Genomic DNA, 16,883 nt, shown 5'->3' on the forward strand with positions numbered 1-16,883 from the left:
GAAAAGGTTTATACACCATGAGCAAGTAAGATTTATTCCCAGGATGCAATACTGGTTCAATATTTGAAAATAAATAAATGTAATCCATCATATTAATGGCTAAAGAAGAAAAGTCACATAATAGTATCAATACATAAAAAGTGTTTGCCTATATTCAATGCTCATTATGAGTTACAGACCTCTCAGAAAGAAAATAAAAGTAGAGGGGAACTTCCACAACTTGGAAAAGAACATATACAAAAGCCCTAGAGTAATTAAACACAGTGAATACTTTTCGCATAGAAAATAAGGCAGGGATATCTGTTCTCTCTAGTCTTATTCAACACAGTGCTGCAAGTTCTAGCCTGTGCACCATGGCAGGAAAAGGACATAGAAAGCAAACAGAATGGAAAAGAAGAGATAAAACTGTCCCTATTTGCAGATGAAATTATTGTCTAAGTAGAAAATCCCAATATATATCAAAAATACTCCAAAGTGAGTTCAGCAAGGTCTCTGGATATAAGACAAATGTATTAATATATAGATAGTATTTATTTTATATACAATCAATGAACACATGGACATAGATCTTTTTAAAAAATACCATTTACAATTGCTCAAAAGCATGAAATAATTAGGTATAAATTTAACAAAACATCTACAGTACTTATAAACTAAAAACTACAAAATACTGAAGTACAAAATCAAAGATTTAAAAAAATGAATAAGCATATATGCATGGATTGAAAGTCTAAAGACAGTAAAGATGTCATTTCTTTACAAATTGATATACAGGTTTAATACAATTCTCATTAAAATCCCAGCAAGATTTTTTCATAAATATAGATCAGATTATTCTAAAATTTATGCAGAAATGCAAAGGAACTAGAATAGCTAAATGGTTTTGACAAAAAATAATAAAGTGAGAGCAACTGATCTACTAGATTTTAAGACGGGTCATATAGCTGCAGTAATCAAGACTGTGTGGTATTGAGGAAAACGGGAGACACAGACACAAATATCAATGGGACACAGCAGACAGCCCAGTAATAGACCCATACAAATATGCTCCATTGATTTTAATGAAAGAGCAGAAGCAGTTCACTGGAAGCCTTTCAACCAATGGTAAAATAGCAAATGGATAACCATAGGCAGAAAAATAAACCTTTACCTAAGTCTCATACTTTATAAAAAATTAACTCAAAATGGACAACAAACTTAAATATAAAATGTAAAACTATTATTCAAAAAAATAGGAGAAAATCTTTGATATTTAAGCCAAAAGTTCTTTGACTTTGCATAAAAAAATTGATCTATTAAAGAAAAAAAATGATAATCAGGATTTCACCAAAATAAAAAATTCTGTGCTGTGAACACCATGCTGAGAGTATCAAAGGGCAAGTTATAGACAGAGAAAATATTTGCAAACCACATATGCAGAAAGGAATAGTGCCTAAATATATAAAGAACTCAAAAATTCAACAGTAAAATACCAAACACTTCAGAGAATGGGCAAAAGGCATGACATTGTACTGTAGAGGATATACAGATGGCAAGTCAGCATATGAAAAGGTGCTAAAGATCAGAAGTCATTAGGGACATGCAAATTAAAACCACAATGTGATATTACTACACACCTATGAAAATGGTGAAAATACAAAATAATGACATTACAAATTGCAGGCAAGGATGCAGGGAAACTGAATTACTCATACATTGTTGGTGGGAATGTAAGATGGTACAGACACTCTGGAAAAGAGTTTGGAAACTTCTTTAAAAATTTAAACATGTGGCCAGGTGCAGTGGCTCATGCCTATAATCCCAGCACTTTTTGAGGCCGAGGTCGACGGATCACCTGAGGTCAAGAGTTTGAAACTAGCCTGGCCAGCATGGTGAAACCCTGTCTCTACTAAAAATACAATAAATTAGCCAGGCGTGGAGGTGTGAGCCTTTAATTCCAACTACTTGGGAGGCTGAGGCAGGAGAATTGCTTGAACTGGGGAGGTGGAGGTTGCAGTGAGCCACTGCACTCCAGCCTGGGCGACAGAGTGAGACTCCATCTCAAAACAAAATAAAGCAAAAAAAGTCCAAAAGTGCACAAGCTAAGTCCTGTGGTAGTAAAATATGTAGCATTTTAGGAAAGCTACCAAACTGTCTTCCTCGTGTTCTTTTTTTTTGTCTTTTTTTTTTTATGAGACATGGTCTCACTCTGTCACCCAGGCTGGATCTTCGACTAAGGAAATAAGAGCTTTCATCATATCTTTCTTGTATGTTTCTGTATTTCTGAAAAAAATTATAGTAACATGAAACATTTATTGCTGAGAAAGATAAAAAGGTTCAGTTCCTCTGTTGGAATCTTATTTTCCTTATGTATTTAAATCTCATGGTATATTCTAAGTTAATACATGCATTTCAGAATGCTGAGACCATGGCTGATTGATGCCTGACAATGCATAATGGACATCTCATGAGACCCAGGGTCAGCCTACGTGCCAGTGATGCTCCTGATCCAATCAAGAACTCTCCAGTGTCTCACTCTTCACATCATAGCCTCCTTTGTCTGATGTCCTTTATCGCCAGCTGCTTTCACCTCCTGTCACAACAGTTGCTCATTACCACAAGCTGTGCCATCACTTATAATATTTTGGAAATATCTAACACCACACTCTAAAGCAAAGCTCTTCTCACTATGTCCTTGCATCTCCTCATTTGGACTTTATCTAGACTTGGAAGGCGATCTGCTTCTTTCCTGTTGACCAACAATCTTCTAGTCTCATTCCCTTTCCTTTTCAGCCAAGCTCCTGTGAATAAATAGAAGCTTAAAAGATCCAATCCTTTAGGATGAATCCCAAGCGGCTAACTGGGCTTAAATTTAAAATAGAGCCAAACAGCCATTTCCTGACTAGAGGTGACACACATGCTCTGAGTTCCCTGAAAACACACACCTTTTTAACTTCAAGACCTTCAGAGCTTATCTGAACCAACCAATCAGAACTCAGCAAGTTTGAATCCTTCATTTGCATAAATGGACCTGATTGGGAACATGGGTGGAAACTTTTGCTACAGAACTTGAACTCTCTGTTTTCTGGAACGCACCTTTGTTTTACACTAGGGGCTTTGTCTCTCCAGTTTGCAAACTGTTCGCTGGAATAAAGTCTCTGCTTCAAATTCCTTTGCAAAGAACTTTTGTTCAAGATCCCAAGTTTTGTCACCTTTACCACTTTTCTTCCAAAATGCTAAACTCCTTTACCCCATTATTCTTTCATTCAACAACCCTCCACCATTTTCTTGCATTTCTTCTCACAAAATATCTGCAGTAAAAATACAGTGATTCTATGTCCTGGATTGTCAGGAACAAACTGCCCTTGTCAATTCAGATCCTATTTCACATCAACAGCAACGAATTTCAAGCATTTACTTCTCTTTCAAGTCACCTACTTCATCTCTTGGAATACCCTTCTCCTACACAATATTGACTTCTCCACAAAGAAAACAGAAGCCATCAGACTATAAATTCCTCAACTCCTATACTCTTCTCCCACAGAGGTATCATTCAATCCATACAACCATTCTTACCTCCCCTCCTATCCTCATCTAAACTGAAAAAAATAACTCTTCTCTTAAAGGTCAATTGGATCATTAGAGTTGCAAATCTCACCCCATCTTGCCACCTGAGTGATCTTAAATTATTTAATGCTCATGCTCTTCCATCTTTTCAGCCTCTCCTTCCTTTAGAAAATACCTAGGAAAAACAGGCCCTTCCACTTATTTCTGCATGACCCAGCCCCATCTCCACTGCTGTCTCTTTACTGTTTCCCTCTTCACTTGTTTCCAAGAAACTTACTGGTTTCTTGGAATAAGAAACTTACTGGTTTCTTGGAATAAGAAACTTATTGGTTTCTTGGAATAAGAAACTTATTGGTTTCTTCGAAAACAAAAACATTCTCTGCTCATGGCACTTCTATACCCTTTATTCCACAGCCCACTTCATTAAGGCTTCGATTTCCTTGACTGTATGAAACTGCCTTTGTTCAGGCCCTTAAACAAAATTCCAGTCTTTATTGAATGCACCTTTTTGTGGCTTTTGACACATTTGATTCTCTCCTTCTGGGAATAACTTTTTCTTAGCTGCTAAGACTCTTGTCTCCTCAGGGTTTTTGTGTAACCCAGAGGCTGGGAATTCCTCTATAATATCGCTCATAGCTTTTTCTTCTCTCTACATTCCAAGGGGGTCCAATTCTTGGTCCTCTCACCTTCTCACTCAATGCACCACCTTAGTTCTAAATTAGTTCATTAATAACCATGGACTCTACATCTTAGGTCCACACTCAGAAACCAACCATTTCATGGACATCTACATTAATTCTCAGCAAGCATACCGATTTAACTTTTTCCCAAGCTGTATTGACTGTGTTTTCCCATTTGTTAATTGAATTCTTTTTATTAAATTTGGGAATTCTCTATATATTACAGATATCAAAACACACTTGTCGGTTATATATATTGCAAATATCTTCTATTTCTGACTTACGAATAGAATATCCAAATTTTAATGTAGATATTATCATTTCTGATAGGCTAATAGTTTTCTGTAATTTGTTTTGCAAATCTTTCTATACTATCATAATGATTTTACTTCTTATTGAAAAAGAGTTAAATGTTTTAAATATTAAAACTTTTTTATCTGGAATTGATTTTGGTGTGTAGGGTGATGTAAAGATGTAATTTCACCTTCTCCCTGTGGATAATGAGTTGCCCAGGACTATTACTGAGAAGCCATAGTTTCTGCAGCCATGAGCAATGACACTGCTTATACATACCGGTTTTTTGTCTCTTTGGTAAGTTGTTAATCCTTGGGCCAACGATACAATATGTTATCCCTGAGCAGTATACAGTAATACCATCTTGCTATTTGGATGATCTAGGTTATTTTTGGATTTTTGTTATTCCATATGCCTTCCAGAATCATCCTTTCAGTTTCCATCAAGAACTCTTTTAGGGTTTTGATTGGAATTGCATTGATCTATAAATCAATGTTGGAAGAATTAGCATCTTTACAATAGTAAGTCTGTCTTCTTCAATTTCTTTCAATGACATTTTATTTTTCTTCTACACAATTCTTGCACATCTTTTGTTAGATTTATTTTTAACTTATACTTTCTTGTCATTTTAAGGAGCTTTGCTTTTAAAATAAAATTAGGCATTTTGTTGCTGGCATGTAGAACCAAAAATAGTTTTTACTTGTTAATGTCATATCCAATGATCTTGCTGAACTCTTAGGTCTGATAGTTTATTTGTAGATGTTTTTGGATTGTGTTTGAGGAGAATCCTATTATATACAAATAAAATTGTATGTATTTCTTCTAAAGTCATAACATTTGTTTTCTATGTCTTGCCTTTCTGTAAAGGCTAGGACCTTCCATTACAACATTGAGTACATGCAATCTTCTTCCTAATTTTAAAAGGAATATTTTGGCCAGGTGCAGTGGCTCATGCCTGTAATCCCAGCACTTTGGGAGGCCAAGGCGGGTGGGGATCACTTGAGCCCAGGACTTTGAGACCAGCCTGGCCAACATGGTAAAAACCTGTCTCTATTAAAATACAAAACTTAGCTGGATGTGGCAGGGCGCCCCTGTAGTCCCAGCTACTGGGGAAGCTGAGCCAGGAGAATCACTTGAATCTGAGAGGCAGAGATTGCGATGAGCAGAGGTCGCACCACAGCACTCCAGCCTGGGTGACAGAGTAAGACTCTATCTCAAATAATAATAATAATAATAATAATAATAAAAGAAATATTTCTAACATTTCATCTTTAAAAATGTAATTTGCTATTGTTTTATTTCTAAAAAAAGGGTTTTTTTGTAGAAAATATTTTATTTCTATGTTGCTAAGATCTTCTCTTAATAATTAGTTAATAAATTTGATCAAATATTTTCCCTGCATCTATTAAAATGATTTGTCCTCCATTAATCTAGCAATGTCAGTGGAGTCAGTGGGGCAATATTTTGTACAGAGATTAAGTTTTTTCTCCATAATTTCCTTTATTAGTTAATTTGAAATGTATTTCCTCTTATATTATCTGCAAAACTTTGTTTAAGACTGGGTTGACTTTTAGGACATTTACAGAATTCATCTGTAAATTTGCTGCCACTACTCCTTTCTTAGCTTTTATTTAAACAATTAATTTGTTGGTTTTCTAACTCACCATTTTCACTTTTCCAATTTGAAACTTATAATCGTATTTTTATACTTTACTATTTACCCTTAGTATCTGTGGCATTCATACTTACGAGTCTGAAATTAACAGATTAACCAACCTATTAACCAACACCTCATCTCAGATATATAAGAATATTATAAAACTTTAACTTCAATAACCATTTTTCCAACATATATTCCATTGTAAGTCAGTATTTAATTGTATAACTTTATTCAATGTCACACCTTAATGATTACAATTATTACTATTGAATATAGAAAATATTTTAATATTATCTATATGTTCATCAGGTTCTTTTATTCACTATTGAATTTCTTTTTTTGAATCTCAGCTCTTTTAAGATTTTGTCCTTCTTCAAGAAGATAATCTTTAGCCCTCATTCTTGAACACTTTGATGGGTATACAATACTATATTCTCAGTTTTATTTTCTGAAAATATCTTTACTTAGCTCCTATCCATGAAGGAGCTGATGCTTATATAATATTAAATTTACAGTTATTTTTGTCGAAACACTTTGAAGAATCGATTCCAGCATCTTTTGGCTTCTGTTGCTACTGACATAAAGCCTGTTGTTAGTTTAAATACTGTGAGTGATTTGCCTTTTTTCTCTGACTGTCACTTCACTCAGCTCTCTGCTCAAATGTCATGTCCTTCTAGAGGTATCCCCTGACCTCTCTTTTTAAATGACATGTCCTGGTACATTTTTCTGGCCCTATGCCTTGTTGCTTCTTCATCACACTTAACACTCTCTGGAATACACGATATTTACTTCATTTTCTTTCCCTTTAGATAAGGAGCATCTTTTCCAAGAGAACAGGGATTCTTCTGCTGTATTTACTGCTAAGTCACCAGTGAGTAAAATAGTGATACCACATGGTTTGTACTCAATATACATTAAATGTATTTTGTACCATGTAACAAATGGTTCCAGAATGTTTGCTAATAATCTTTTTGGAACTACTAGGAAATAAGAAGGTTAAAAATACTAGAATTAAGACACTATGAATTCTAGTATGCTCTAATGCAGATTAATGGCATTGATATTATTCCCCCCAAATTATGATAATCATGAGCATTTATTAGATGAGGAAACTGAGTCACAGAATTATGACAGAATGTAACACAGATCAGTTTGCCATAGACACAATATATCTTGATTTTAGCATTCTATAGATTGCCTCTTTACAGAGATGAGGTAGTAAAAACAGGTAGAAAGGAGCTCTTAAGGATATATAATGATTGAACATCTATACCCAAGAAATAACAATTAATAGATCAATGTCACCCAGATAAAGTGCTCTGTCCTTTCCACATTTCATCAAATACATGGACAAAAACAAACAAAAGAGTCTTCATTGGCCGGATGCGATGGCTCAGGCCTGTAGTCCCAGCACTTTGGGAGGCCGAGGCGGGCAGATCACAAGGTCAGGAGATCGGAGACCATCCTGGCTAACATGGCGAAACTCCTTCTCTACTAAAAACACAAAAAAATTAGCCAGGCATGGTGGCACATGCTTGTAATCCCAGCTACTCAGGAGGCGGAGGCAGGAGAATCACTTGAACCCGGGAAGTGAAGGTTGCAGTGAGCCACGATCACGCCACTGCACTCCAGCCTGGGTGATAGAGCGAGACTCTGTCTCAAAAAACTAAAAAAAAAAAGTCCTCATCAGTGTTTTTTGTTTGCTTGTTTTTGTTTGTTTGTTTGTTTGTTTTTTAGATGCAACATATTTGGAAGAGAAAATAATTACACTGGACTCTAGTCAAGAATGGAAAGGTATCGTTGCAGCCTGGTAGAATGGCTGAAATAAACGAGTTAAAATTTAAAAAAGTAATAAATTTGGGGAATTTTTCAGATTAAATAAAATTTTCTTTACAAATAGAAGATGTAGATAATGAGAACAAATAATTAATGTGGAGGCAAGATGGCGGCAACCAAGAGGAAACAGCATGGAGGCGTGCCAGTTCAGGCGAAGAACCCAGAAAGAAGCGAAAAAGAGGCGGAGCAGCCAGCTAAGCTGGGCGCCACCGCAGAGGAGGTGGAAGAAGAAGATAGAGACTGGATCCCAGGCCCCGTTTGCAAGGGGGAGTGAAAAAACAAGGAATGGATTTTCATCTTTTCTTCCAGAGGAATAAATAAATTTCAGAACAAGACATTTTATGCAGGACTTGAGAATGTTGATGCCTCATTCTAAAGCAGATGCTAAAATGGATCGTAAGCATAAATAATTTGAGATTAGTGAGTTCTGTGAAATGAAAAACTGTAATAAATGCATCTACTTTGAAGCTAAGAAAAAAACAGGATCTCTTTATGTAGCTTTCAAATTCACCTCATGGACCATCTGCTAAATTCCCTGTTCAAAATAGTCATAGCCTAGCTGAACTACAGATGACTGGAAACCTTTTGAAAGGTTCTTGCCCCTTTTGTCTTGACCCAGCTTTTGATGAATTACTACATTATGCTTTGTTAAAAGAACTCTTAATTCAGATCTTTAGTACACCGTGGTATCATCCCAAAAGCCAACCATTCGTGGGCCATGTGTTGACTTTCACCATTTTGGATAATACGATATGGTTTCAGAAGTTTTATATCATAGAAGAAGGTGTTGCTCTTGTAGAAATAGGACCTTGTTTTGTCTTAAATCTCATAAACATTATTCAGGGAAGTTTTGGAGGACCAACTTTATATAAAAATTCTCACTACCAGGCACCAAAAATGCATTGCCATGTCATAAGATCCATCACACCTGCAAAATACAGAGAGAATCAGCAAGCGAAAGATGTGCAGAAACTGAGAAAGAAAGAGCCAAAGATCCTTCTTCCATGTGATCCCACTGTTCAGACCACAGTGGAATAAAATTGAAAATCAACTCCAAAAGGATCCCTCAAAACCATGCAAATACATGGAAATTAAACAATCTGCTCCTGAATGATCATTGGGTCAACAGTGAAATCAAGATGGAAATTTCAGATTGTTTGAGCTGAACAATAATACCCAACCTATTAAAACCTCTGGGATAAAGCAAACACAGTGCTAAGAGGGAAGTTCATAGCCTTAAATGCCTACACCATAAAGTCTGAAAGGGCACAAACAGACAATCTAAGGTCACACCTCAAGGAACTAGAGAAAGAAGAACAAACCAAATATAAACCCAGCAGAATAAAAGAAATAACAAAGATCAGAGCAGAACTACATGAAATTGAAGCAAACAAATTACAAAAGATAAATGAAAAAAAAGCTGGTTCTTTGAAAAGATAAATAAAATTCATAGGTCATTAGCAAGATTAACCAAGAAGAGAAAATAACCAAATAAGCTCAATTAGAAATGAAACAGGAGATATTACAACCAATACCACAGAAATGCAAAAGATCATTCAAGGCTACTATGCAAACCTTCATGTGCACAAACTAGAAAACCTAGAGGAGATGGATATATTCCTGGAAATATACAACCTTCCTAGATTAAACCAGGAAGAAATAGAAACTCTGAACAGACCAACAGTAAGTAGTGAGATTAACACAGTAATAAAAAATTTGTCAACAAAAAAGTCTAGAATTCATAGCTGAATTCTATCAGACATTCAAAGAAGAATTGGTATCACTCTTATTGACACTATTCCACAAGACAGAGACAGGGGAATTTTCCCTAAATCATTCTATGAAGCCAGTATCATCCTAATACCAAAAACCAGGAAAGGACATAACAGAAAAAGAAAACTACAGACCAATATCCCTGATGAATATAGATGCAAAAATCCTTAACAAAATACTAGCTAACCAAATTCAACAGCATATCAAAATGATAATCCACCATGATCAAGTGGGTTTTATACCAGGGATGCACAGATGGTTTAACATATGCAAATCAATAAGTGTGATACACCACATAAACAGAATTAAAAACATAAATCACATGATCATATCAATAGATGCAGAAAAAGCATTTTACAAAATCCAGCATCTCTTTATGACTAAAACCCTCACCAAAATTTGCATAGAAGGGAAATATCCTAAGGTAATAAATGCCATCTATGATAAACCCACAACCAACATAATACTGAATGGAGAAAAGTTGACGGCACTATCCCTCAGAACTACTTCTATTCAACATAGTACTGGAAGTCCTAGACAGACCAGTTGGACAAGAGAAAGAAATAAGGGCCATCCAAATGAGTAAAGAGGAAATCAAACTCACTGTTTGCTGATGATATGATTGTATACCTAGAAAACCCTAAAGGCTCCTCAAAAAAGCTCCTAGAACTGATAAATGTATTCAGCAAAGTTTCAGAATACAAAATTAATGTACACAAATCAGTAGCACTGGTATATACAGGAGCAACCAAATTGAGAATCAAATCAGGAACTCAACTCCTTTTACAATAGCTGCAAAAAATAAAATAAAATAAACTACTTAGAAGTATACCTAATCAAGGAGGTGAAAGAGCTCTACAATGAAAACTTCAAAACACTGCTGAAAGAAATCATAGATGACACAAATGAATTGAAACACATCCTGTGCTCATGAATGGGGAGAATCAATATTGTGAAAATGACCATACTGACAAAAGCAATCTAAAAATTCAATGGAATTCCCATCAAAATACCACCATCACTCTTCACAGAACTAAAAAAAGCAATTCTAAAATTCATATGGAAGCAAAAAAAGCCCACATAACCAAAGCAAGACTAAGCAAAAAGAGCAAATCTAGAGGCATCTCATTACCTGACTTCAAACTATACTATAAGGTCATAGTCACCAATAAAGCATGGAACTGTTATAAAAATAGGCACATATTTGGGAGGCCAAAGCAGGCGGATCATGAGGTCAGGAGATCGAGACCATCCTGGCTAACATGGTGAAACCCTGTCTCCACTAAAAATACAAAAAATTAGCCAGGCATGGTGGCGGGTGCCTATAGTCCCAGCTACTCGGGAGGCTGAGGCAGGAGAATGGCGTGAACCTGGGAGATGGAGCTTGCAGTGAGCCGAGATTGTGCCACTGCACTCCAGCCTGGGCAACAGAGCAAGACTCCATCAAAAAAAAATGGCACATAAACCAATGGAACAGAATAGAGAACCCAGAAATTAAGCCAAATACTTATGGCCCACTGATCTTCAACAAGGCAAACAAAAACGTAAAGTGGGGAAAGGATACCCTATTCAACAAATGGTGCTGGGATAATTGGCAAGCCACATGGAGAAGAATGAAACTGGAACCTCATCTTTCACCTTATACAAAAATCAACACGAGATTGATCAAGGACTTAAATCTAAGACCTGAAAGCATAAAAACTGTAGAAGATGACATCGGAAAAAACCCTTCTAGACATTGGCTTGGGCAAAGACTTCATGACCAAGAATCCAAAAGCAAATGCAAAAAAAACAAAGATAAATAAATGGGACTTAATTAAAATAACAAGCTTCTGCACAGTAAAAGAAATAATCAGCAGAGTAAACAGACAACCCACAGAATAGAAGAAAATCTTTGCAATCTATGCATCCAGTGAGGACTAATATCCAGAATCTACAAGGAACTCAAACAAATCAGCAAGAAAAAAACAAACAATCCATCAAATAGTGGGCTAAGGACATGAATAGACAATTCTCAAAAGAAGATATACAAAGGGCCAACAAACATATGAAAAAATGCTCAATATCACAAATGATCAGAGGGATGCAAATCAAAGCAAAACTGTGATACCACCTTACTCCTGCAAGAATGGCTATAATCAAAAAAATATAAAAAAATAGATGTTGGCATGGATGTAGTGGAAAGGGAACACTTTTACACTGCTGGTGGGAATGTAAACTAGTATAACCACTATGGAAAAGAGTGTGGAGATTCCTTAAAGAATTAACAGTACAGGTTGGGTGTGGTGGCTTACGCTTGTAATCCCAACACTTTGGGAGGCTGAGGTAGGTGGATCACTTGAGGCCAAGAGTTCGAGACCAGCCTGGCCAACATGGCGAAAAACTGTCTCTACTAAAAATATAAATATTAGCAAGGCATGTTAACACACACCTGTAATCCCAGCTAATTGGGAGGCTGAGGCAGGAGAATTGCTTGAACCCTGGAGGCAGAGGTTGCAGTAAGCCAAGATCGCACCACTGCACTCCAGCCTAGGTGACAAAGTCAGACTCCATCTCAAAAAAAAAAAAAAGAATTAAAACTAGAACTACCATTTGATCCAACAATTCCCCTACTGGATATTTACCCAGAGGAAAAGAAGTCATTGCACCAAAAGATACTTGCACATGCAGGTTTATAACAGCACAATTTGCAATTGCAAAAATATGAAACCAGCCCAAATGCCCATCAATCAACAAGTGGGTGAAGAAATTGTGAGACAGATATACATATATATATATGTATGTATGTACACACACACACACATACACACCATGGAATACTACTCAGCCATAAAAGGGAATGAAATAATGACATTTGCAGCAACCTGGATGGAATTGAAGACTATTATTCTAAGTGAAGTAACTCAGGAATGGAAAACCAAATATCTTACGTTCTCACTCATAAGTGGGAGCCAAGCTATGAGGATGAAAAGAGATAATAATGATACAATGGACTTTGGGGACTCGGGGGAAAGGATGGGAGGGTGGTGAGGGATGAAAGACTACACATTGGGTACAGTGTACACTGCTTGGGTAATGGGTGCACCAAAATCTCAGAAATCACCACTAAAGAACTTATTCATGTAACCAAACACCACCTATTCCCCCAAAACCTACTGAAATTTAAAAAAATCCATTGAAAAATAATAATAATAATAATTCATGTGGCAGTGACCTCTGGGGATATTACCAGTGAAATATCGTGAATGAGTCCACACCATCCATGAAAGCTCTCCCACATTGCAGCTATCCCACAACACTCTACATAGCTCACAACACATGTTGCCCTTACTGACTGATGGTGCACGTTTATTCAATATTTACCTTCTGCTTACAAAATATATTTTAAAATTAAAAAATAGCTAAAGTATCTATCTAGGAAGGAAATTACACATTTGAGTCTGAATTGGGACACAGAGAAATACCTGAGACCAGGAAGGGCCTGAAAACACAGCAGGGTATTAAGGGGGCTTTTCCAGCTGTCTTAGTGTTGCTGCTAGGGCCTATGGCACAGGGAGAAGAGTGAGATGTGTCCCAGCCATGAGGTGCAGAGGGCCAGCAGGATCGCACTGCCTCTCCCCTGTGGGGCTTACTGAGCAGATCCAGAGCCTGTCCAGGTGACTGTGGGAGAGAGGGACCCACGTCTTTGGGCAGTGCAGTGCTGAGGGGAAGAGACTTCATATGGTTTGGTTCTGTGTCCCCACCCACATCTCACTTTGAATTGTAATAGTTCCCACGTGTCAAGGGCTGGACTCGGTGGAGATAATTGAATCATGGGGGTGGTTTCCGCCATACTGTTCTAGTAATATTGAGTTCTCACGAGATCTGATGGTTTTATAAGGGGCTTCGCCCTCTGCTTGGCACTCATTCTCTCTCCTGCCACCGTGTGAAGAGGTGTCTTCTGCCACGATTGTTAAGTTTCCTGAGGCCTCCCCAGCCATACAGAACTGTGAGCCAATTAAACCTCTTTTCTTTATAAATTACCCAGTCTCAGGTATTTCTTCATGGTAGCAGGAGAACAGACTAATACAAGGCCCTTCATTTTCCTGGATATGGAGAAGAGAGTTGCCTCCCTTCATATTGAAAGTGTCACACAGAAGCGGAGACTAGCATTTACTTCCCTAGTTAGATGTCTGCTTGGTCAGTGGACTTGATGACATGGTAGAGGTGAACAGCAGCAGAGAACTAGAAAGCAAAGGCAGAGCTGAGAGACAGAGCAGCATGGCAATGTGATATGCTATAACAAGTCAGTGCCCATTTATTTTAGTGCAAAAAAAAATTGAAATCAATGCACAGTTTTTTCCTAATATACATTCTCCATGAACTTTCTGAAGTCCCTCAGTACTGGTACACAGATAAATCACTGTGATGATTACAGCTTGATCACTGTGATGGTTAGTGGTATCCATAGAAAATGGTGACTTAAGCTATCTTTCAGGTAATAAATGCCCTGTAGGACTGTCCATTGAATGAGGAAACCCTATTAGCTGGGGTTGGTTCTAAGAGGAGGTAAGATTGGCTGAAAGACCAAATGCTGGAGCTGGATGTCCCACATCAGGGAATAGAGTACTGGGAGGACTTCAATATGGCCTCTGAATAATACACACATGAAGCCTGGGGGCTGGCCACGCAGAGCACCCTGATGACCAAGTAAGGCCACAAAGCAACAGAAGGAGAGGTCGCCACACTGCTGGCTTCCAGTCAACAGGCTTTTCTTCTCCTTTTTTCTGTACCCTTATTGGGAAGGACACCTCCAGAACAAAACCTATGTGACATGGACCCAGGGTCACTCTTCCATATGTCTACTGAGTTATTATTCCCAACTCTGTTATTATTGAGTTGCTTTCTTTACTGACAAAAAATGCTACCTTTTTCACACATTAATTCCCAGATAAAATGGAACAAATTTGTGGGTTACATATTGTTTTCTAATATACTATCTGGGTACGTTTTAATTATTGTAGGTTTATCATGTGTTTCAGTATCTAGTATGATTAGCCCTCCTTGATTCTGGTTCTTTTTCAGAATTTTCTTGGTTATTCTTTCTTGCATATCTTACCTAATTTTGATGACTTATCACTCAACTCTATGTTAAATGACAGTGATGACAGTAGAAATCTTTGGTCTGTTCCTTTCTTTATGAAAATATTATCTCATTTATTGATTAAGCAAGATTCTAGCTAATGAGTTCAGTAGACCTATTTTATCATGTTTAAGAAATATCTATTCAGACCTATGTTATGAAGAGTTTTTGATGAGAATGAATGTTGAATGTTTAACAAATGCCTTTTTAGTAGCTATGGAAATACTCATGATTCTTCTTCCTAAGTCTGTTAATATAAAATATGTTAATTAATAAAATATATTCTTTTCTACTACTGTTTTGTTCTTAAATTTCTGGAATAAATACCACTAATGTTTTTAATGTGCTACTGGATTCTTTGATATCTATGATTATATTTATTTATTTTCATTTTGGATTTTCATGTGGATATGCGAGGGCTTTGCTTTTTTTATTTTTAATTAATTCTTAGAGTTTTATTATCAAGATTATGCTTGTTTTTAAAAAATACCTTATGGCATTAATTATTTTCTAATCCTCTAAGCAATTTAAGTAACATTGGAAATGTTATTTAAAGGAATGATAGTTCCTCCTGGAAAAGCACCTGACCACATGATTTAGTAAAGGTAGCTCTTCCACAGGTTTAACACGTGGAATAATTAACAACCTCTACAGCCATGCCAGAGAGTCATAATTTGAGTATCTGTTCTGCTCTGATCTCTGGCAACTTGTTTTCTCCTTGTAACATTCTGTTTAGATTTCTCTCTCTTTTGACATAAATTTTCACTAGTTACATTTTTCTGTAAAATTACTAATTTTATTCATTGCTTACAAATATTTGCATATAATTATCCAAAATACTAGTGGAAAAAATAAAATGCATAAGTAAGGGTTAGAAGCATCTCTGGAGTGAAAAGACACTGTCAAAAACACATGAGGGATATGAAGACAGATACGAAAAAAGCCAGCATAATGCTCTGAAAACAAAGAGCTAAAAGGGATTGAAGAGAAAGAGAGAGAGCTAGAAATTGGGCAAAGAAGATCAACAGATGAGTGCACCCAATCATTTTGGCCTCAGGAACCCTTTACTTTTAAAAATTATTGACAAGCACTAAGAGCTTTTATTTACATGGCTTACATGTAGCTATGCTTACTGCATTGGGAACTAAAACTGAGAATTTAAAAATTTATGTGTTCATTTTAAAATTACAATTATAAACTCAGCATTTTTAAATAACATGTTTTTATGAAAATTAATTATATTTTCTACAAAAAAGTAGTGAGTAGAGTAGCATTGTTTTACAAATCTCAGTAGTAGAAGAACTGCTTTCAAATTCAATCTCTTACAATTAGTTGTTTTGGTTGAAGTCTATGAATAAAGTATTACCTCACAAAGACATGTTTTTAAAAGTATAGGAGTATTTTTAAAGATTTTTCAGATAACTGTAAACATTCTTTTATGCTATATCAAAATTTGACAATTGGTATCTTTTTTTTATTATCCTTTAAGTTTTAGGGTACATGTGCAAAATGTGCAGGTTAGTTACATATGTATACATGTGCCATGTTGGTGTGCTGCACCCAGTAACTCATCATTTAACTTTACTCATCATTTAACTTTAGGTAGCTTCTTTTGACAATTTCCTTTATCACACAAACTACTGAAAGTATATGTATGTAAAGGTCAAGATTTAATAAAAGTAATATTTCCCCCTGTTTCATCAATAACAGCATCAAGTAAAATTACTTTTCTTTTTTACTTTCTGCTACAAACAAAGGATATAATGATATATTCCTACCATTTGGCACCCTCTGTCTTGGTTCAGGCTGAGGTTCCAGCAGTTTTACCCACCATGATGCACCATCAGCGCAAATGTCAACCCAGTGAAGAGGCAAATTACTGATACTATTATGAGAAAGTTTTAACCTAGGAAACCCCCTCAAGGGTCTCGGGATCTCCCTCAACCAGCAACCACAGAACACACTTTCAGAA

General features: G+C 36.4%; 1 protein-coding gene and 1 pseudogene across 4 annotated transcripts in view; one reads left to right on the top strand and one right to left on the bottom strand.

The window, feature by feature from the left end:
* Positions 1–16,883, bottom strand: part of PXDNL (peroxidasin like) — a 497,888-nt gene that overhangs the window by 107,715 nt on the left and 373,290 nt on the right. The window lies entirely within an intron of this gene.
* Positions 8,123–9,054, top strand: LOC104007661 (ribosome biogenesis protein BRX1 homolog; annotated as a pseudogene).

The sequence above is a fragment of the Pan troglodytes genome, chromosome 7 (genome assembly GCF_028858775.2).
Source record: "Pan troglodytes isolate AG18354 chromosome 7, NHGRI_mPanTro3-v2.0_pri, whole genome shotgun sequence".
In the NCBI taxonomy this organism is placed as follows: Eukaryota; Metazoa; Chordata; class Mammalia; order Primates; family Hominidae; genus Pan; species Pan troglodytes.